This window comes from Culex pipiens, chromosome 2 (assembly GCF_016801865.2).
Source record: "Culex pipiens pallens isolate TS chromosome 2, TS_CPP_V2, whole genome shotgun sequence".
Lineage (NCBI taxonomy): Eukaryota > Metazoa > Arthropoda > Insecta > Diptera > Culicidae > Culex > Culex pipiens.
Genome location: NC_068938.1, coordinates 12673367 through 12695909, shown reverse-complemented (window position 1 = coordinate 12695909; position 22543 = coordinate 12673367). Strand labels below are relative to the sequence as shown.

Below are 22543 nucleotides of genomic sequence, written 5' to 3'. Positions count from 1 at the left end.
TGGAAATGAGGACGAGACTAAAACCTCGTATTGAAATCACGCTGAAAAGGCACGAATCGAAGCAAAAATGCACTTTAATGGGTGAACTCATTTTGGGTTGAGGATTTTTTGTATTATACTTTTTTTCCTTGAGGAAAAATAGTAGCACAGTTGCACAATTTTCACTGGTTTAAGGGTTTGTGGATCTTGGGGTGGGGGGATTGCGGTGAAGGGAAAACATCGCCTTAGAGAACTTTTGTCATTAACAGTTGCTTTTGTGCAGCATTGTTCCTTTCCATGTCGTCGGGAAGAGTTGAGAGAGTTTTGGAGCAGGACGACCAGGATAATGCCAGTGCAGCGGATGGCAAACTATTGTTTAAAGTCCTTCTTTTTGCTCCAGAGCGCCATTTTCGTTAGTTTGGTTTGTTTGTTTTCTTTTACCGTTTTTTTTTTTTTTTTTGTTTCTGCCACTTCCGATGGATGCGAATCTGATTTTGGGATATTGTTTCAATTTGGAACGATTTCATCCCCGCGAGGGACGACGATGATCTAATTTTGAAAACGGTGTTTTTGGGTTGTGTTTCTTTCAATCAGTGTTAGAAGTATTCGAGATCTCATGTAGGATAGTATTTTCTGAGGAACAATTTTAATTATCTTCCAAAAGTGCAACATGATCCCAAACAGCTCATTTGAAAAGCATTTTTCATTTCAAAAAGAGAAAATATCTTCGTGTTTTGCATCCAATTACAACTCAGTTATCCTGCTTCAAAAGTGGGGTTTCTCTTCAAAGCTCCAGCTTCTGCTGCCCCTATGTAATTCACTGCAAATGAATGATGACGCCAGGAATTACGGCAAGTGTTTCGTATTTCCAAGATTACAACGATTTCTAGAAAGCAGAAAAAAAGAGAGCTGCTGCAGCCAGGAGTGTTTTATGTCTCAAGTGGGCGGGGCAGCATTTTTCCTGCAGGTCCCAGAGAGCAAACAAGAAAATGTGGAAGGAAGTTCCAGTTCAGTCTTGAACAATTTCTCCCAAGCGAAAAAGGTAAAGTAAAAGGTAGGTACTTCCAGACTGCATTGACGCTCGGTTCCGGGTATCAAAGGATGAACGAGTGAACAATACCTCCTTGGCACCATAACTCACCGGGCTAATCGAAAATGTTTAGTCCTGGGCTAGAAATCCTGGAAAATTGCTCGTACTTGCTGCTCAATAAAGTGCACTCTCATCTATACCTACTGCAACTAAAGGTAAATAAAATGAAGGAATGTGTTCAGCCTTTGAGAGTCGATTGGTTTTCTCGAGCATGAAATACTCTAAGGCTACACAACGCTGGGTGGTTGGAAGAAAGGAGTGGAAGTATGTTTTGTGGGAAAGTCAATTCCGGTTGGCAGATACACCCACCCCACCCGCGCTAGAGTGGAAATTGTACACCTGGGAGACTCGGCCAGCGTTCAGGAAAATTGAAACCGGGATGGACGAGATAATTGAAGAAAAATATTTTCCAAGGAAACGTGTTTCTCCAGAGTATAACATCAATAGCATGTTCGGTGGAAAATTGAGCTGCTTCTAGAGATGTTGCTGGTTCAGTGAATGTTTAGTTTGGCATCAAACGAAGTGAGTTTTTAGTAGCATTGATTGAATCAGGGAATCTGCAAGAGTTATGGTAATTATGTGAGTCATTCTCCACCAACTCACACAGCAGTTGTCCCCTCTTCGATTTGCGTGAAACATTGTCCTAAAGGGTAACTTTTGTCCCTGATGATCACGAATCCGAGTTCCATTTTTCGATATCTCGGAGGGCCAGTACGACCCTGAACATTTAAACAAGGACGTGTTTTTCAATCGGTAATAACAAAATTCATGCAATTTCAATAACAAATACTGTTAAAATAACACAAAGTGTTATGGAAGAGTCTTGCAACCCGAGCAGACGGAAATAACTTGGGAATAACATTTTTTGATATTTGAAAATACTAGGCCAATAACATTTTATGTTATTTATAACAAGATTTGTTATTCGTCGTTATAATTTTTTTGTTATTGGATTGTTATTGTAATAACAGACTAATAACATTTTTAGTTATTCTTCGAACAAATCTTTGTTATTCTTTTTTGTTATTTTAACAACTAATCCGATCATCCCAATAACATTTGGAGTTATTCTTCCATAACAAAAAATGTTATTCCAAGGTTGTTTTGGCTTTCAACCAATATCAGACCAATAACAAATTTTGTTATGATAACATAAACTGTTATGAAATCCTTAAGCAAAAATGGATTTTTTAGGAAGATTCCATAACACTTTTTGTTATTTTAACAGAATTTGTTACTGAAATGGCATGAATTTTGTTATTACCGTCTGCCCGGGAAAATACATTTTTGCATAAGAGTTTAATAACAGTTTTTGTTATCATAACAAAATTTGTTATTGGTCTGAAATTGGTTGAAAGCCAAAAGAACTTGGGAAAAACATTTTTTGTTATGGAAAAATAACTCCAACCCCGAGCATGGGTAAATAACAAGGGAAATGCGTAATAATACCTTTCTCTGGTATCAATACCAAATTTTGGTATTCCTGGACCCTTTAAAATTTGTCTTAAGGATTATGCAAGAGCAAAATGTGCTATCATACCAATTAAAGGTATTGTTTTGATATTGCAAAATTGCAGAATTTGTCAATGGTCGAACACCACATATTGGTATTCTTTTGGTATTACAGTGTTTTATCAAATTCCTCTGAAACTATGGGAAAATTTTGACCAATTTTGACAAAATAATTAATTTTGCGCTAAAATGATGTCTCAAAGCGAATGCTTTCATTTAAAACCGGAAATTTCAAACTTGATTTTAAACATGTTTGATATACCCCCTGAAGAAATGACTTGAAATTGTGGAAAATTTTCTAAGTCAGGATGGCACATTTTGGTATTATTTTGGTATTGAAAGGTTTCATCAAATTCCTCTGAAACCATGGGAATATTTTTAAAATTTTGATGAGATAATTAATTTTGCGCTAAAATGACTTGAAACCCAAAAGTGTTAAAGCTGATTTTCAATTTGTTTATATACCCACTAAGATTTTTTTTTTAACGGTGCACATCAACCAGAGCTTTTGCACCCAGATTTTAGTTACAGATATTTTAGTATTTTCGAAACTACGGGAACTATCGATATAATTTTTTATTCATCCCCTAAAGTACTGTCTACTGAGCGATTTACAACTAAATTTGCCTATTTTTACAATCAGATTGTTGCAGGATTGGGTCCGTAAGTTTGTCAACTTTGGAATAAGAAGACAACAACTTCCTTAGTTGCTGTGCACCCTTAAAACGTTGAAATTTCTCTAAGTTGGGATAACCAAATACTTTGAAAAACGAGTTAATCGACAGATTATAAAATTTTGGTGAATTTCAATCCAGTTTCATTTTAATAACACTTATTTTTCAATCTTGTTATTTTTTAGAATCTTCAAGAACTTCAAGCACAGGCCGTTCATCAATGACAAATGCATTCAATGTGGTGAAGAATATCACTAAGAACAACATGGAATCATCAGGTGAGTAGATTTGGCTGTTGCATATGGATCATTTCCCGTTTTTTCACTAACTGCAACTGTTGCACTAAAAATGGTATGAAAATACCAAATTTTGGTATTTCTTGTGCAAATACCAGCGACCAAAATGTGCTCTTGGTTGCCCAGTAATAGATGGTAAAATACCATGAAATCATACCAAAATCATGTATTTGGAAGACCACAGGAATACCAAAATCTGATTTTCCAAGGGCGCGGGAATACCTAAAATTAAAACCATGGCTATACCAAGTTTTGGTATTCAAGCAATGTTCAAAAATCCAGAAGACCTCAACTTGGTATTGAAATGGTTTTATTTTGAGGTATTATTTTACCCTTGGAATAACATGGTTTGGTATTGTTGTGCCCTTCCACATACTAGACTTTGGTATGATTTCATGGTATTTTACCATCTATTACTGGGCAACCAAGGGCACATTTTGGTCCCTGTTATTTGCCCAAGTAATACCAAAATTTGGTATTCCCGTGTTATTTACCCCTGCTCGTGACTGTCGGGTTGGTTGTTAAAATAACAAAAAAGAATAAAAAAGATTTGTTCGAAGAATAAATCAAAATTTTATAAGTCTGTTATTACAATCACAATTCAATAACAAAAAAAAATCATAACGGCGAATAACAAAACTTGTTATAAATAACATAAAATGTTATTGGCCTAGTATTTTCAAGCATGTTCAAAACATGTTATTCCAACGTTATTTCCGTCTGCTCGGGATGGTTTGGAAATTTGGTGTCAAAGGGACTTTTATGTAAAATTGGACGCCCGATTTGATGGCTTACTCAGAATTTAAAAAACAAATTTTACCTTAAAAAAAATATTTCATAAATTCTGCCATTTTTTGTAACGCGATTGTAATTTCTTTTTTAGACATCCCGGGCAGGTAATAACAACATTAATGCCATTTCAAAAACTAAAATTATTAAAATAACAAAAAGTATTATGGAATCTTCTTGAAAAATCAATTTTTGCATATGGTTTTAATAACAGTTTGTGTTATCATAACAAAATTTGTTACTGATCTGATATTGGTTGAAATCCAAAACAACTTGGGAATAACAATTTTTGTTATGGAAGAATACCTCCAACTGTTATTGGGATGATCGGATTAGTTGTTAAAATAACAAAAAAGAATAACAAAGATTTGTTCAAAGAATAACTAAAAATTTTATTAGTCTGTTATCACAATAAAAATCCAATAACAAAAAATTCATAAAGACGAATAACAAATCTTGTTATAAATAACAGAAAATGTGACTGGCCTAGTATTTTCAAATATCAAAAAATGTTATTCCCAAGTTATTTCCGTCTGCTCGGGATGTCATGTTATGGTAAATACAATGTTCTTTTCGAATCTGCAATAACCCAGAAGGGTAATTTTTTCATTTACAACAACATTTTAGATTAAAAAAATTCGTGTTTTTTTGTAACTTTGCAGGGTTAATTTTAGAGTACAATCATGTTCTACAAAATTGCAAGGCAGACAATTACAAAAAAAAATAATATAAGAACAAAAGTGGTTTGCTTGTAACCATCACGAGTTATCGCGATTCAACAAAAAAAAACACGTTTTGAAAAAGTTGGTCGTCGTTGATCTAGGCCGTTCAAGGTCACCAGCGACAGACACGAATGACGAAACAAAGAGAAACAAAAAAGAGGAACTTTTTCAAAAGATTTTTTTGTAAGTTGCGATGGTTACAAGCAAATCTCGTTTGTTTAAAAAACCCTGCAAAGTAAAAAAAACAAAAAAAAATTAATCTAAAATGTTGTTGTAAATGAAAAAATGACCCTTCTGGGTTGTTGCAGATTCCCATTAAATCACATGTCCCATTTTTTTTTACAGCGGAGTAACGAAAATTGGCAGAATTCTAGAACTAATTTTGTATTTTTCGCGATGAAAAATAGGTTTTTTTTCGGAATTCTGAGTATGCCATCAAATCGGGCGTCCAATTTTACATTAAAGTCCCTTTGACACCAAATGTCTATATCATCCCAAATTCAGGCTCACAATTTTTGAAAAACACGTCATTTTACGAATGTTCAAAAATGTTTCACGCAAATCGAAGAGGGGTCGGGACAACTTTTCCGATTTCGTGTGAGTTGACAGAGAATAACCCAGATACATTTTCCAGCATTTCAATTGTATTTAAGTAAGTTAAGGTTAACATTTTTTGTTTTGTTGTTTTATTGTTTTGTTGTTTTGTTGTTTTGTTGTTTTGTTGTTTTGTTGTTTTGTTGTTTTGTTGTTTTGTTGTTTTGTTGTTTTGTTGTTTTGTTGTTTTGTTGTTTTGTTGTTTTGTTGTTTTGTTGTTTTGTTGTTTTGTTGTTTTGTTGTTTTGTTGTTTTGTTGTTTTGTTGTTTTGTTGTTTTGTTGTTTTGTTGTTTTGTTGTTTTGTTGTTTTGTTGTTTTGTTGTTTTGTTGTTTTGTTGTTTTGTTGTTTTGTTGTTTTGTTGTCTTGTTGTTTTGTTGTTTTGTTGTTTTGTTGTTTTGTTGTTTTGTTGTTTTGTTGTTTTGTTGTTTTGTTGTTTTGTTGTTTTGTTGTTTTGTTGTTTTGTTGTTTTGTTGTTTTGTTGTTTTGTTGTTTTGTTGTTTTGTTGTTTTGTTGTTTTGTTGTTTTGTTGTTTTGTTGTTTTGTTGTTTTGTTGTTTTGTTGTTTTGTTGTTTTGTTGTTTTGTTGTTTTGTTGTTTTGTTGTTTTGTTGTTTTGTTGTTTTGTTGTTTTGTTGTTTTGTTGTTTTGTTGTTTTTTTTGTTTTTTTTTTTTTTGCAAGTTTATACAATGTTACAATGTTGTGTTTGAAATAGAATTGGAAGGTTTAAATTTTTTTTAAAGATATTATAATGTTTAGAACTGCTTATGAAGATTTGCCTTTCTTTTTTATGAGACATGTAAATTTTGAAAAATGGTTGTTTTTGACAAACACTTAAAAATATGTAGAGATTTACCTTTGTTTAATAAAATGTGAAGACAACACATTCAAAATAGAATATTTGCATTTTGTAGAGATTCAACATCTTTTTTATAAGATTTTAAGATTTGTTAAAAAAATAAGTGTAATTTATTAAGCGATTCATTGTCCTTCTTTTATAAATAAAATCTTTTATAAATAAAGTAGGATTTCAAGATTCTTGAGAAAGGTATCTGTCCACGTACTGGACATAAGTTTCGGCCGTCCCGGATCACCGACGGCCTCTGTCCCCAAACTTCAATTCCCAGAACCTTCTTCCTGCATGAACTTCCTCACTCCTTTTCCTTTATTCCGCTCCTTGCATGCCTCCTTCCTTCACACTAACTCCTCCGCATGTTCTCTCCCACTAATCACACCCGCGACTTAGTATTTCGGACGTTAGTTATTTAAACTCGCATTTTATTGCTGCGCGAACTGAACTCCGCGACGGTTCGACGGTAGACTTGACTTTTATTGCAATTATGCTTTGTGTTTACATCGATTATGATGACAGATCTCGCGTAGCAGTGGTGCTGGTTTTAGGGTTTGTGTATGTCTGTACAATTTGTGTCGTTTTGTCTGTAGGTATTTACATGTTTGGTGTAGGGTTTACAAATTGGAATGTTGTGTGTTTGTGTGTTTGCATGTAATTTGTGTGTGTTTTACAGGTGGGTTAGGTAACTAGGGTAAGTACACTTATTCTTGTCTAGGGTTAGTTGTCAAGGTTGCAAAACATCAAATTTCATTACAAAACTAGACACATAGTATTTAACAGTATCATTTCTGGAGAAACATGAAATCTATAAAGGTTCAACCTTCTTTTTACGAGATTTGAAGATTCGTAGATTTGAATACAGAATAAAGATAAAATGATGATGCTGTTTTTAAAATACCAGGGTTGATGTGAGCAATAAGATCTGGGAAACGACATTAAAACAAAATCTATCAAATCAAATTTTTGCGTTCAAGATAAAATAAACATACCAAACTATCCGAAAACGTCTTTTCCCTTCCATCATCGACACTTTTCCACTTTAAAATTTCACTAACATTACCACCTACATCCAATAAGATTAACTTCTCTGTGACATGTCACACTTGCTCACATATTCCACCCCTGGAAGAAAAAAAAACTTCACAAACTCGAAAGTGCACTTTGCTGTAAAAGTTGGGTTCGTAGTGGTACCTCAAATTGGGGCTTCCCCTCTTTCTTTTCCCTTAAAGGATGCACCGGAAGCTTTGAATAGCATCAACTCGCCGTTATCATGCTGTCTTGTCACATGGAAATTTTGAAATTTCTCAGTTTCGAAATCATGTTTTGCTCTTGCGACAAGATTGCACAACCGCAACGATGCAACCGTCAAAGTCAGACCCAAATTCATTCGTTTCCCTGAACTGCGAGACGTGAATTGTTCGTTCGACGTAAAGAAAAAAAAAAGCACTGCATAAACTATAATGGAAAAGCTGCGTTTCTCGGAGTTTTCTTTCTTCGAGTTATTGTTTCCAGCAATGCAACTTTTTTTTCCTTCTCTCCTCCCCAATCAAAATTATGAAGATAAGTTGGATCTCGAGATGAGCTGGCAGTGACCATCGTTGCCATAGGCTTACGGTTGTGGTGGAAGGAAAAAAAACGCTGAACTTATTTTTCCATCCTCGCGACGAGAACAATGCTGTTTTTCTTCGGTGCAATTCAAAAATGTTCATTCTTTCTCAATCTTGGGACCGGGAGAAAGAATGGAAGCGACACTGAGGCTGGGCCTTTTTTTCGCCGGAATTTCCTCCCAACACAAAACACACTCTCTCGCGCGCAGACTTTTCACTGGAGGAGTTCGTTTCAGCAGTGTGCCACAATATCAGTTGCAGGGAATCACTTCTTCTCTTTTTTTGTGTGCGCTGCCGAGTTCCATTCTTGGATCTTCCATTCAATCGGATAGATTGTACGGGTACACATTCACAGTATCTCTTTGTTCCCCGGGAACAACGGCAAATGGTGACTTCTTTTTTTGCTGGCACCACTCTCGCAGCGAATCCTTATCCGTTTGTTTTCAAGATTGAGTGGATTTTCATGTTGTCAGGAAGCTCGCAGAGTTTTTCACCGGAAAAAAGAAGAAAAAAGGGGCATCCGTGTCATCTCGGGCTGCTCGAATATGAGAGGACGCCGGTTTCGCTTCGTCAACGGTTCGGAACGTGGGTGACTTTGTTGCAACCTGATAAGCCTGCCCCGGGGCCGACATTTCAATTTTTACCCCAACCGTCAGGCCGTACTAGGTAGTTGTGAGCTGATCCTGAGCTTGGGAAAAGCTCCTCGTGGAGCAGGCCGACAATGCGAAATGTGATTCGCATTCGATGACATCCCGAGCAGACAGAAATAACGTGGGAATAACATTTTTTGTTATTTGAAAATACTAGGCCAATAACATTTTATGTTATTTATAACACGATTTGTTATTCGCCGTTATGATTTTTATGTTATTGGATTGTTATTGTAATAACAGACTAATAACATTTTGCGTTATTCTTCGAACAAATCTTTGTTATTATTTTTTGTTATTTTAACAACTAATCCGATCATCCCAATAACAGTTGGAGTTATTGTTCCATAACTAAAAATGTTATTCCCAAGTTGTTTTGACTTTCAACCAATATCAGACCAATAACAAATTTTGTTATGATAACATAAACTGTTATTAAGCTCTTATGCAAAAATGGATTTGTCAAGAATATTCCATAACATTTTTTGTTATTTTAACAGTATTTGTTATTGAAATGGCATGAATTTTGTTATTACCGTCTGCCCGGGATCGGCTTTTTTCCTGTTCACTCTTACAACGAGCGCAAACACTCAAAGGGATCATGCTGGACATGTCGGCGTTCCGGAAACGGACAGCCATGATTGGAAATTCTAATCCAAATCTTGGCAAATACCGGCATTTTGCTTTTGAAAGCACCATCAGGTAGGATTCTCAGCGTTCAGTACGTAAAAGCTGAATTTCAAAACACTTCTTGGAGCAAGAACAAAGACGAAAAAGAATCATCTTTTCTCCTCCAGCTAAAATACTTCTGGTGTACAATGTCGTATTCGAATTCGTTTTTTGGAAAACACACTACTTTTGGAAAGTAGTCAATTTCAAATTCTTTAATCCAAAACCGAGTTAGTTTGGTATGTTTCGAATACACTTTCAAGATTTTAACCTGGTACTCTGAATTTAAAAAATCCCAACGATTTTAAGACACTTCTTTAAAGGGTTATCATCATTAATCATTTTTATTTAATAATTGGGAATATAACCATCTCCACCTGAACCAGATTCTCACCACCATGACAGCTATCCATTGCCTGCCACTCCCGGATTTGGAAAACCCCGGGCAAACGGTAATAACAAAATTCATGCCATTTCAAAAACAAATATTGTTAAAATAACAAAAAGTGTTATGGAATTTTATTGAAAAATCATGTTTTGCATAAGGGTTGAAGAACAGTTTATGTTATCATAACAAAATTTGTTATTGGTCTGATATTGGTTAAAGGCCAAAAAAAAACTTGGGAATAACATTTTTTGTTATGGAAGAATAACTCCAACTGATATTGGGATGATCGGATTAATTGTTAAAATAACAAAAAATAATAACCACGCAGCTAAAAAAGTAGTAATCCCGCTGCGTGTAAAAGGCCTGGGTGTAAAATAAATATTGCATTATTTTATGCAATTTTATGTGATTCTACACCCTGAAATATGTAGCCCATCAGTATGGGAAACCTAGTTGACCGAAATGTCAAGCTCATATATGCGTTTATCCTTACAGCTTTTCATCGGTCTGATGGCCGAGTGGGCTAATCCCGGGCAGATGGTAATAACAAAATTCATGCCATTTCAATAACAAATACTGTTAAAATAACAGAAAGTGTTATGGAATATTCTTGAAAAATCCATAATTGCATAAGGGTTTAATAACGGTTAATGTTATCATAACAAAATTTGTTATTGGTCAGATATTGAAGGAAAGCCAAAACAACTTTGGAATAACATTTTTTGTTATGGAAGAATACCTCCAACTGTTATTGGGATGATCGGATTAGTTGTTAAAATAACAAAAAATAATAACAAAGATTTGTTCGAAGAATAACTAAAAATGTTATTAGTCTGTTATTACAATAACAATCCAAAAACAAAAAATCATAACGGTGAATAACAAATCTTGTTATAAATAACTTAAAATGTTATTGGCCTACCCGGGCAGACGGTAATAACAAAATTCATGCCATTTCAATAACAAATACTGTTAAAATAACATAAAATGTTATGGAATCTTCTTGAAAAATCCATTTTTGCATAAGGGTTTAATAACTGTTTATGTTATCATAACAACATTTGTTATTGGTCTGATATTGGTTGAAAGCCAAAACAACTTTCGAATAACATTTTTTGTTATGGAAGAATACCTAAAACTGTTATTGGGATGATCGGATTAGTTGTTAAAATAACAAAAAATAATAACAAAGATTTGTTCGAAGAATCACTAAAAATGTTATTATTCTGTTATTACAATAACAATCCAATAACAAAAAAATCATAACGGCGAATAACAAAATTTGTTATTAATAACATAAAATGTTATTGGCCTAGTATTTTCAAATAACAAAAAATGTTATTCCAACGTTATTTCCGTCTGCTCGGGTAGTATCTTCAAATATCAAAAAATGTTATTCCCAAGTTATTTCCGTCTGCTCGGGATGCGCCAGTCCTTACCGTTGCTGCTGGGTTTGAATCCCGTCGGTTGCAACTTTTTATTTGATTTTGCAAAAAATGTACATGCAGTGTGTAAGTGTTTATTTTGACGAAGGTGATGTGCATGCTTTTGCATGCGATTTTACCATCGGATTTTTTGCTGTGAAAGATATGTTCGAAGAATAACTTAAAAATGTTATAAGTCTGTTATTGCAATAACAATCCAATAACAAAAACGTTACTTAATCCACCAGAAGGTGGTTGCTGCCTTCCTCCTAAAAGCCTTGCAACCACACACTACGAAAGCTTTGGCTAACGCTTACTTAGTAAAGACACTATACATCTGAGTGCTGCCATCTATGATAAATTTAATGAACCATTTGAAAGCACTGCAGTGTTTGTGTGCGTGCACTGAGCGGAAAGTTCCGACAGCTATCCGCCGGAGCTTTCAAATTATGTAAATAATGACCCTTTTTAGTATCAACCAAAACAGTTTATCGAAGATAACTTTTAAAGTACTGTACCAAACCGGATGAAATTTAAAAAAGACTTAAAGAACCTTAAGGCAAATCCAAAAACAAAGATCCGGACAAAATCGGTCGAGCCAGTTCCGAGAAAAGTGAGTGAGAAAAAAAATTCTACGTCCATCCACACGCACAGACATTTGCTCAGAATTTGATTCTGAGTCGATATGTATACGTAAAGGTATATCTTGGAGGCTTATTTAAAAAGTTTAATTTTTGAGTGATTTTATAGCCTTGCCTCAGTGAGGTGAGGAAGGCAAAAAATCATAACGACGAATAACAAATCTTGTTATAAATAACATAAAATGTTATTGGCCTAGTATTGTCAAATATCAAAAAATGTTATTCCCAAGTTATTTCCGTCTGCTCGGGACGGAACGTGGGAAATTCTTCAAGGTGTCTCGAAATAAGTTCAGCTTGAAATTGGAAGGTTAAAGTCTATGATAAGCCAAGGTATAAAGTCTATGGTATCCTGTAAGCAAGGATGTGACCAATGCACAGTGGTCCAGATCGCAAAATTATGTGGCAAATGGATTTTCCGAAATATGGTGACGTTTTGGAGCATTGGTGTCTTCAGAAAAGTTGTTGACAAATAATCGATATTTTGACAATTAAGCTCAATTCTGAGGGCAGATTCGGATTCAGTGGGCAAAATTACATGGAAAAAAACATATTTTTGTAAATTTTTTGAATTTCGTTAGAGTGGTCTCAAACACTTTTCCCTTGAAAATTATACATTTTCAAATAAAGATATCTCGAGTTCAAAGAAAAACACCCCTGAGATTTTTCAGCATTTTTAGTGCTAGATCTTCTCTTTTGAATGCAACCTGGTGCTTAAAATGTGGCCTGCACTGTTTTGAGATAATTTAGTTCTAAATTTGCATTATTTTGACCTTAAAATGGCTGATACTTTTGACCCTTTAGTCCAAATTGACTTGTCAAAAACTATTTTTTATTTATTTTTAGAGCTCTAAAAGTACTTGGAATATCACTTTCCTTAAAACTTAACCCTGAATTGGTACGATCAAAAAACTGATTTTTGAAGGTTTGCTAAGATGTTTTCTCTAAATTTGGTCGTAGAAGGCGTAGATTACGAGATAAAATTTCGGTGTTTTCGACAAAGTTGCTAGGATTGGCAATCTCAACAACTTTATAGAAGACAAAAAAATCCCAAAAATATTTCTGTAAAGTTAGATTTTCAAAATCACACTAATAGTAAACCACCCTAATTTTCAACCAAACCAAAAGTTGCTCCTTTCCATTAGCAACAACTCTTCGGAAGACACCAAAGCTCCAAAACGTTACCCATTTTTGGAAAATCTATTTTCCACTTAATTTTGCGATCTGGACCACTGTGCAAGGGTACAATTTGTTTGAGGGTTTTCGATTTAATCTCAACCCGAGCAGACGGAAATAACTTAGGAACAATATTTTTTGATATTTGAAAATACTAGACCAATAATATTTTATGTAATTTATAACAAGATTTGTTATTCGTCATTATCATTTTTTTGTTATTGGATTGTTATTGTAATAACAGACTAATAAAATTTTTAGTTATTCTTCGATCAAATCTTTGTTATTATTTTTTGTTATTTTAACAACTAATCCGATCATCCCAATAATAGTTTGAGGTATTCTTCCATAACAAAAAATGTTATTCCAAAGTTGTTTTGGCCTTCAACCAATATCAGACCAATAACAAATTCTGTTATGATAACACAAACTGTTATTCAACTCTTATGCAAAAATTGATTTTTGAACTTTGTGTTATTTTAACAGTATTTGTTATTGAAATGGCATGCATTTAGTTATTACCATCTGTTCGGGAAGGCAAACTTCCCACAGTTTCATATTAATTTCGTAAAAACTGTTATACCAAAAAATGCCATAACTTGGGATCCAAACTTCAACTATTTTTGATCAATACTACAATACTCAATACTACATAAATACCAAAAATTGATATGATACTAAATTCCGGTTGAAATAAAAAAAAATACTCCTGTTATTATGTAACAGTGCATCTCCAAGTCAACCATTTGATATAATTCAGTTTCTCTGTTTAGAAAAAAAAAAAAGAACTTGATTACAGAAAAAAACTAGTCGAAAAGCATGCAAGTGTAGTTTCAGCAACGTGAAAGATTAATCTAAATTGCTCGATCCACTTTTCTCTTTCCCGTGAGAAGACTCTTGGAGAGCTTTTCAAGTGCCGAACGCTGCCAAAATGATCATCACCGATGCATGCAGCCAGATGAGAACTCGCAGCTTCATTCGCCGAAATCAATCAACCGGTTTTCGGTGCTTGCTAAGCGAGCAAGCTCAAAAAGCACCAAGAGTGATCCAAGTGCCATCAGCTAGCTAGAAGAGCTTGAGCGAAGGTGTCTGTCGCTGACTGATTGCTGAAATCAATCTATGTAATGTAAAATGAGACATCAATTTATCCCGTCGAGCTAGGCGAAAAAGGTTCGTGTCTCTTTGTTTGTGCGCTGCCAGAGCATGAAGCTCGAAAACTAGTGTCGTTTCTAAGGAGGGGAAAAAGCTCAGTCAATATTCGTACCTTTTCGAGCAGAAGGTTTTTTTCACATGTTGTCGATTTTTTTTTTTTTTGTGTTGAGAAACGCACTTCAGAGATGCTCAAAGTTTGCATTTACGAAGTTGCTCGTATTTTTCACGAGAATTCTTTTTCTTCCATGGAAAAATTTATGAGCTTTCGCATTTTTTTAATTTAAACTCTTGTGTTATTTAAATGCATTTTTTTTAACATTCCAGTATAAACATCAAATTCGTACTTCTTTAAAAAGTTTTCTGGATCAGAAAAAAATCCAGTGCTTTTGGGACCCAAAACAAAGTGCATCGCGATGAAGGTGTATTCTGCAACTGCAAGCTTATAAAATCGTTTTCTCAAGAGATTTCAATTCGCCCAACATTGAAAAAACTGATTCTTATTTAAAATCGCCTGGGGAAGTTTAATTTAAAATTTATTCGCATGTTTATTGAGAAAAAAGCGTGTAATGTTTTCAATTGCGCAATATGCATCAAAGTTTGATTTTAATCTGATGAGGCCAATTTTCTTTAGAAATAGCTGTCGAGTTTTACTTTATAATTTTTTGTTTCTTAGATATAGCCATTCGAAAAAAGAGTTTTTTTTAATTACGAAAATCTCAAAACTGGTCCAATTTGGTTCAGAATCGAATTTCTTACATGGGTAATTCTCCGCCAACTCACACGAAATCGGGAAAAGTTGCCCCGACCCCTCTTCGATTCGCATGAAAACGAATCCGAGGTCCATTTTTTGATTTCTCGTGACGGAGGGGCGGTACGACCCCTTCCATTTTTGAACATGCGAAAAAAGAGGTGTTTTTTAATAATTAGCAGCCCGAAACGGTGATGAGATAGAAATTTGGTGTTAAAGAGACTTTTATGTAAAACTGGACGCCCGATTTGATGGCGTGCTCAGAATTCCGAAAAAGCGTATTTTTCATCGAAAAAAACACTAAAAAAGTTTTGAAAACTCTGCCATTTTCCGTTACTCGACTGACTTTTTTTTTGTAAAATTGCGATAAATCGTGATGTTTATAAGCAAACCCCTTATGTCTATATATCAATTTTTTTTTGTAATTGTCTGCTCTACAGCTTTGTAGAACATCATTACACTCTTAAATCAAACTCTGCAAATTAAAAAAAAAATTAAATGATAATTTTTGTTTGGACTGAACAAATTCCCAGAAGGTAATTAATGTAGATTCAAAAAGCACATTTAATTTCCCTTAAAATGACACGTTCTAAAAAAAAATACAGTTGAGTAACAAAAAATGGCGAAGTTTTTTAAACTGTTTTGGTGTTTTTTTTTTAGATGAAAAATACGTTTTTTAGAAATTTGAGTCCGCCATCAAATCGGGCGTTAAATTTTACATAAAATTCCCTTTGACACCAACCAAATTTCTATCTCATCACCGTCATCCCCCTTCCCCCTATTTCTGGACGTAATTTTTGAATGAACCCTTGTTCACATATTCAAAAATGAAGGGGTTGTACCGCCCTCTGTCACGTGATATACCTCGTATTCCTGATCTGGGACAAAAGTTACCCCTTAGGACAAAGTTTCACGCAAATCGAAGAGGGGTCGGGGCAACTGCTGTGTGAGTTGGCGGAGAATTACCCATTAAGTTTTGCTTTGATTTTTTGCTGACTTTTGGCAGATACACAATAGAAACGATAAGTACTAAAATTGTTTTAAGAAGGAATGAAAACTTGATTTTTTTTAAATAGTTGTTAGCATTCAATTGTTAGTAAATTGTATGACAATTTTATTTAAATGTTTGTTATCCTTTTATTTTTTCTCATGAACATCTCCATTTCTTCAAATAGTTTATATCACGATATTCGATTGAAACAAAAATTAGTTTACATAAAACTTACTTGTTGATGAAATATTGGTAAAAAATTATGAAAATGGGCTAATTTCGGTGAATTTTTCGGAAATTTTCAATTTTCACGAATTTTACATTATCCACAAAATGGTGAAAATTCACTTAGTCTTATTATCTGGCAAAATGGATATATATGTTACATAAAATCGTGGTTATCGTTCCAAAGATTATTTTTAAGAAATGCTATGAATCAAACGACAAATAACATTTAAGCGGGGAAACAATTGTTTTATTTATCAAGTTTGAGATTGTTTCGAAGCTTTCCTATCTGGGTGATTCTCCGCCAACTCACACAGCAGTTGCCCCGACCCCTCTTCGATTTGCGTGAAACTTTGTCCTAAGGGGTAACTTTTGTCCCTGATCACGAATCCGAGGTTCATTTTTTGATATCTCGTGACGGAGGGGCGGTACGACCCCTTCCATTTTTGAACATGTGAAAAAAGAGGTGTTTTTCAACAATTTGCAGCCTGAAACGGTGATGAGATAGAAATTTGGTGTCAAAGGGACTTTTGTGTAAAATTAGACGCCCGATTTGATGGCGTACTCAGAATTCCGAATAAACGTATTTTTCATCGAAAAAAACACTAAAAAAGTTTTGAAAATTCTCCCATTTTCCGTTACTCGACTGTAAAAAATTTTGGAACATGTCATTTTATGGGAAATTTAATGTACTTTTTGAATCTACATTGTCCCAGAAGGGTCATTTTTTCATTTAGAACAAAATTTTTCATTTTAAAATTTCGTGTTTTTTCTAACTTTGCAGGGTTATTTTTTAGAGTGTAACAATGTTCTACAAAGTTGTAGAACAGACAATCACAAAAATTTTGATATATAGACATAAGGGGTTTGCTTATAAACATCACGAGTTATCGCGATGTTACGAAAAAAAGTTTTGAAAAAGTTACTTTTTGCGTTTCTCTTTGTTTCGTCGTCCGTGTCTGTCGCGGGTGACCATGAATGGCCATGATCGATGACGACCAACTTTTTCAAAACTTTTTTTTCGTAAAATCGCGATAACTCGTGATGTTTATAAGCAAACCCCTTATGTCTATATATCAAAATTTTTGTAATTGTCTGTTCTACAACTTTGTAGAACATTGTTACACTCTAAAAAATAACCCTGCAAAGTTAGAAAAAACACGAAATTTTAAAATGAAAAATTTTGTTCTAAATGAAAAAATGACCCTTCTGGGACAATGTAGATTCGAAAAGTACATTAAATTTCCCATAAAATGACATGTTCCAAAATTTTTTACAGTCGAGTAACGGAAAATGGGAGAATTTTTAATACTTTTTTAGTGTTTTTTTCGATGAAAAATACGTTTATTCGGAATTCTGAGTACGCCATCAAATCGGGCGTCTAATTTTACATAAAAGTCCCTTTGACACCAAATTTCTATCTCATCACCGTTTCAGGCTGCAAATTGTTGAAAAACACCTCTTTTTTCGCATGTTCAAAAATGGAAGGGGTCGTACCACCCCTCCGTCACGAGATATCAAAAAACGGACCTCGGTTTCGTGATCAGGGACAAAAGTTACCCCTTAGGACAAAGTTTCACGCAAATCGAAGAGGGGTCGGGGCAACTTTTCCCGATTTCGTGTGAGTTGGTAGAGAATTACCCATCTTGTTATCCCCTTTTTAATGATAACTAATTGTTTCATAAACAAAAAATATCAACACAAAGTTGTAAAGTTATCAAAATATTTTAACTATTCACTGATTTGAATGGAATTTAATATTAATGTTGAACAATTCACTGATCATACTCTTTTAGCTGTGTGGGTCTCGTGGCGCAGGGGTAGCGGCTTCGGCTGCCGATCCCGATGATGCTATGAGACGCGGGTTCGATTCCCGCCTTATCCACTGAGCTTCTATCGGATGGTGAAGTAAAACGTCGGTCCCGGTTTCTCCTGTCTCGTCAGAGGCGCTGGAGCAGAAATCCCACGTTAGAGGAAGGCCATGCCCCGGAGGGCGTAGTGCCAATAGTTTCGTTTCGTTTTTACTCTTTTAGCTGGACACAATCAAATGTATCAAAGGCATTCAAACAAATTCAAGCATGGCTGCAGTGAACCAGACCAGTGACCGGCCAATCAATTAAAATGCTTGCCACAATCTGTCTCAATGACACACAGTGTATGCAATTCTGGTAACCGCAAGTGTTTTCGCACTGAAAATAAATATCAATTTCAATAATTGCGCTCACTCATGTAAATTTGCTGTGTGCGAATACTCAAATTGGCAATATTGTGTGCGAGGTTTTTTTTTCACCACAGTCGTCGTTTGGCGTTGACCTGGGTCGGGTCAATTACAGTGAATTTTAATCGAAATTGCAGTACGTACAGCATCCCACCCATCACTCGCCCAATGTTTGATGGGATATGATTGATTGGGTTTTGCGCCCGTCCTTTCATCGGTGATAATTACAAACGATGATGGAATGTGAAATGCAATCGGTCATCAATTTTCGATTACATCCATTTGAGTGCACCTGCTCTGTGATGTGATATTTGATACTGTTGATTTTTTTCCTTCTGTTGGATGTGAATTGGATCTGAATGAATACAAAAAAAAAATCTTATGGAATTTGTGCAACGATGTGATTTTGATCTAATTTTCCAGGAAGGTTGGCTTTGATGTCAGTGGGAATTAATGTAGCAAGTTTCACACATGGCCTCACAGTTCAAGTTTTTTTCTTCAAAAGTCATAAAACATGCTACTTTATTTCTATATCAACTGTTACGCAACTTTGAAAGCTGCTGTCGACCCAAATCATACGTTACACAATGGCAGCACCGGCTCCTGGGCAACCATTCAAGGATTAAGAGTGATCCTTTCCATCCTTTTTCCCAGTCCATACCAACAGTTGCCAACACACATGGCAGAACACTTGTTTACTACTGTCATAACTTAAGGTGCCCCCACCTCCATTCACCATTAGAACGCCCATTTTTGGGGTGTGCCATTATTGATAGTATAAATTTGAGTGACTTTTGCTGGAAAGCGTCTGAAAGCATCTGGGGAGAGAAGAAACTCCGAAGCTCCAGCCAGGTGTGTTATCATATTTTCCTATCACAACTTGTGTGCTCCGATCTTCTTGGAAAAAGGACAAAACACAACTGACCCAAACCGTCACCAGAGGCAAGAAAGAAAAAAACCTCCTCAGAAGAAAAAGTGACCAAACAGCTTGGGGGAATTCCAAGGAAAAACGACACAAAATAAGCCCCGAAATATTTCATCAAAAGTATTGCCTCCTACGAGAAAAAAGAAAGCCACTCACTAGTTCATAATTCATAAGTTGACCCTCCGCCACGACACCTTCCCCTTAAGGGTAAGACTCCCTTCCCTTGGGGCGGGGAGGGGTGACCAGCTTATTCCGCACGTGACACTTTGGATTACTGGTCAAGCGTAGCAAAAAGAGAAAAAATATGTGCCGAGTCGAGGTGAGGGACGGAGCATCAATCTTGTCGTACCCGGGACCACTTAACAGTTGTTTGTGACGCCCTGTCCTCCCGGAAACAAATGTGCCCCGACTCACGTGTGGGGTGCGTTTAGAATAGAGAAGTGTAAGTTTTTGGGGGATTTGTACTTGTGAGGGTGGCTGGCATGTTACATTTATTGAAAACATTTATCATCCTGTAGAGGAGGAGTTACTTTTTGTTTTGTTTTTTTAAATAGAAAAGCTACAGTTCAGAACGATGAATAAAGGTATTTATACATAAAAATCAATTAATTGTGTGTAATTTATGTAATTATTTAAAATCAACAATTCAGAAACTATTTCTATTCCATTCTCTAAACAATTTTGTAGACTGGCCATAAAAAATCGGAATGTTTTAAGGCTTATCACAAAAAATACACGGAAAAAAATCCTGATTTCATTATCTGACTTTTCATTACTTAAAGTTGAATTCCCGATTTTTTTTTATTTTGTCATTTTATATGTTTAAGGGGACTTAAATTATACATCTTATGCATCAAAGTTAAGGATGGTGCACAATCTGGTACCAGAGATATGAACTACTGAAAAAAAGTTGGAAAAAATCTGAAATATTGTTAAACAAAATTTACAAAATCATTTTAGATTCAAAATCAAATTTGCAATAGAAATTGCCTTTTCATATTTTTAGTTAAAGATCAATGTTTTCAAGTGAAATGTATTTCAAAATATTTTTTTCGAAAAATGTACAGTTTATCTGGAATTTTAAAATACATGAGGGGAAATAACCCTGTAAAAATATTCGAGAAATACAAAGCAAATTTATCTTATTTTTTGTTACTTTGTTGAACTTTTTTGAAAAAAAAAAACGATTTACTCAGTGTTACCTAACTATTTCTTATATTCAACCCCCAAAACTGTTGGTTCGGTTCCAAAATTAAACGAAAGTTTTGTTAAAAAAAAATCAATAAAAATGATTTTTGATAATTCTCAAGTTGCGCTAGATTTTTTAAATTTGAAATCGCTTTTATAAAAAAAAGAGGATTTAAAAAATATTATTTATATCATTGAAATCCAAACCAATAGTTTCCAAATATTTTTAGGAAAACTTGTCATCTTGTAGAAAAAAATAAAATATTTCATGAAAAACTAAAACGTTATGAGAAAATTAAACAAGAAGTGCAAAGATCATTGCTAAAGATTTTATTTTTCGGCCATTTCACTTAAATAAAAAATATGTTTTTATAATTTTTATTTGCGCGCACGAAAAAATAAAAATAAAATGCTTATATTTTTAACTAAATTTATATGTTTAAAAAAAAACAAATAAATTTAAAGTAAATTTTTTGAATTGTCAGATTTTTGCCATTTTTTTCAAAATAATGACGTTGCAAATATTTTTTGAAGTTTATATCCCTCTGAACAAAGTCGAGGGGGATGCTAAAAAAAAATAAAAAAAAACAAAAAAAATGGAAATTACTGCCTAGGTTTCAACATTTGGATGAAAAGAGTGTTTTAAAATGCATTTTACACGCGCCCAGTTGCTTTCCAATCATTATTTTTGAAAATATCAAGGTATCGACGAAAATGTTTTTTTCCCGAAAAAAAAACTTTTCGTCAGACTGTACATTGGTATTTCATGAAAATTTAAAATGTTTACAAAGGAGTTTAAACATGCTAAATATGATTATAAAAATATGCATTTTAACTGGTTTTCAGATGAATAAACATTAATTTTCATTAAAATTTTAACGTTTTTCGAAAAAAAGTTTTATTTAGCCCCCTGGTAATTCAGGCCGACTATGAAGGGGGGCGACATAAACTTTGAAAAAAATTTGCAACGGCCTTAGTTTTGTTTATAAAATTATCGACTCATATTTCATTTAAAACTGAATTCGAAGCACGAATAAAAAGTTTTCAAATTTTATATGAAATTCGTTCTACAGAATTTTGGAAAAATGATTTGTGTTTCAAAAACATTTTTTTTTTACTATACTAATTTTATCACCTCTTAGTGTAAAATTGTACCAAGAATCCGAAAATGCATCCCGTTTTTCGAATCGATCTAATTTTCAGTTGGAAAATCATGAAGATTTAGAGAATATTAAAATAATACAAATCATCAACATTATCTTAATTATAGTTAACAAACTTTTTGAACTTTTCAAAATTTTATGAAAAATTCTTCTTAAGGTACTTTGAACACTTCTCAACCACGGTCAATAACATTCCGTAAGAATTTAATTTTACTCTTCATTTTGCGGGAAAATCTCAAACAGTCATCAAGTTATTTTTCCTTTATAGTCCAACTTTTTGCGTTTTTTTCGAATAAAATCTTGAATCCCCCTTAATTTAGCTTATTAAAAAAACGAGTCTAACTATTTTGGCCTAGGAATCTTCTGCCCAAATAAATATGTCGAGTTTTACTTTCATTTGAAATTGCTGTTTAACTAGTTGCATAGACTGCTATTTAGCATTTTTTCTTATTATGAAAAGTTTCAGAGTTTTTTTTTATTAGGTCCTATAAACATATGAAAGACAATAGTTTATTGGTCCTTTTCAAAAAAAAACTCTGGAGTTGAGTAGGTAGTAGGTCCAATTTTCCCAGGTTTCGAATTTCCCTGGAAACACGATTTTATTTAAAAAAAAATCAATTTTAAGAAAACCGTAACAAAATATGAAAAATCCCAGGATTCGGGAGTTCCTGGGTTTTGGAAATTCCTGGGATGAACGCACTATTTTTCTGTACTCCAAGCTTGGTTAGTTATTGCTTTCAAACATTTTAATAATAGATCTAACTACCAGTTTAAAACAGTAAGTGTATTGCAGGGCATAATAATAAAAAGGAGAAAGCTTAAATAATCAATTAAATTTTCAAATTGCCAACGAGCATTGCTCTGATCAGTAAATT

General features: G+C 34.1%; 1 protein-coding gene across 1 annotated transcript in view; it reads left to right on the top strand.

The window, feature by feature from the left end:
- LOC120425239 (neural-cadherin-like) overlaps positions 1-22543 on the top strand; it is a 187339-nt gene that overhangs the window by 89139 nt on the left and 75657 nt on the right. The window lies entirely within an intron of this gene.